The sequence below is a fragment of the Lupinus angustifolius genome, chromosome LG20 (assembly GCF_001865875.1).
Source record: "Lupinus angustifolius cultivar Tanjil chromosome LG20, LupAngTanjil_v1.0, whole genome shotgun sequence".
Lineage (NCBI taxonomy): Eukaryota > Viridiplantae > Streptophyta > Magnoliopsida > Fabales > Fabaceae > Lupinus > Lupinus angustifolius.
The window spans coordinates 9987569-9989208 of NC_032028.1; positions in this window are offsets into that span (position 1 = coordinate 9987569).

The following is a 1640-nucleotide window of genomic DNA, read 5'->3' on the forward strand; positions in this document are numbered from 1 at the left end:
GAATGAGGATAGGATGAGGACGAGAATCAGGATAGGATGAGGATGAGAATGAGGATAGGAGGAGGACGAGAATGAGGATAGGATGAGGACGAGAATCAGGATAGGATGAGGATGAGAATGAGGATAGGAGGAGGACGAGAATGAGGATAGGATGAGGACGAGAATCAGGATAGGATGAGGATGAGAATGAGGATAGGAGGAGGACGAGAATGAGGATAGGATGAGGACGAGAATCAGGATAGGATGAGGATGAGAATGAGGATAGGAGGAGGACGAGAATGAGGATAGGATGAGGACGAGAATCAGGATAGGATGAGGATGAGAATGAGGATAGGAGGAGGACGAGAATGAGGATAGGATGAGGACGAGAATCAGGATAGGATGAGGATGAGAATGAGGATAGGAGGAGGACGAGAATGAGGATAGGATGAGGACGAGAATCAGGATAGGATGAGGATGAGAATGAGGATAGGAGGAGGACGAGAATGAGGATAGGATGAGGACGAGAATCAGGATAGGATGAGGATGAGAATGAGGATAGGAGGAGGACGAGAATGAGGATAGGATGAGGACGAGAATCAGGATAGGATGAGGATGAGAATGAGGATAGGAGGAGGACGAGAATGAGGATAGGATGAGGACGAGAATCAGGATAGGATGAGGATGAGAATGAGGATAGGAGGAGGACGAGAATGAGGATAGGATGAGGACGAGAATCAGGATAGGATGAGGATGAGAATGAGGATAGGAGGAGGACGAGAATGAGGATAGGATGAGGACGAGAATCAGGATAGGATGAGGATGAGAATGAGGATAGGAGGAGGACGAGAATGAGGATAGGATGAGGACGAGAATCAGGATAGGATGAGGATGAGAATGAGGATAGGAGGAGGACGAGAATGAGGATAGGATGAGGACGAGAATCAGGATAGGATGAGGATGAGAATGAGGATAGGAGGAGGACGAGAATGAGGATAGGATGAGGACGAGAATCAGGATAGGATGAGGATGAGAATGAGGATAGGAGGAGGACGAGAATGAGGATAGGATGAGGACGAGAATCAGGATAGGATGAGGATGAGAATGAGGATAGGAGGAGGACGAGAATGAGGATAGGATGAGGACGAGAATCAGGATAGGATGAGGATGAGAATGAGGATAGGAGGAGGACGAGAATGAGGATAGGATGAGGACGAGAATCAGGATAGGATGAGGATGAGAATGAGGATAGGAGGAGGACGAGAATGAGGATAGGATGAGGACGAGAATCAGGATAGGATGAGGATGAGAATGAGGATAGGAGGAGGACGAGAATGAGGATAGGATGAGGACGAGAATCAGGATAGGATGAGGATGAGAATGAGGATAGGAGGAGGACGAGAATGAGGATAGGATGAGGACGAGAATCAGGATAGGATGAGGATGAGAATGAGGATAGGAGGAGGACGAGAATGAGGATAGGATGAGGACGAGAATCAGGATAGGATGAGGATGAGAATGAGGATAGGATGAGGACGAGGATAGGATGAGGATAGGATGAGGATGAGAATGAGGATGAGGATGAAGAAGTGGATAGGATGAGGACGAGAATCAGGATAGGATGAGCATGAGGACAGGATGAGGACGAGAATGAGGATGAG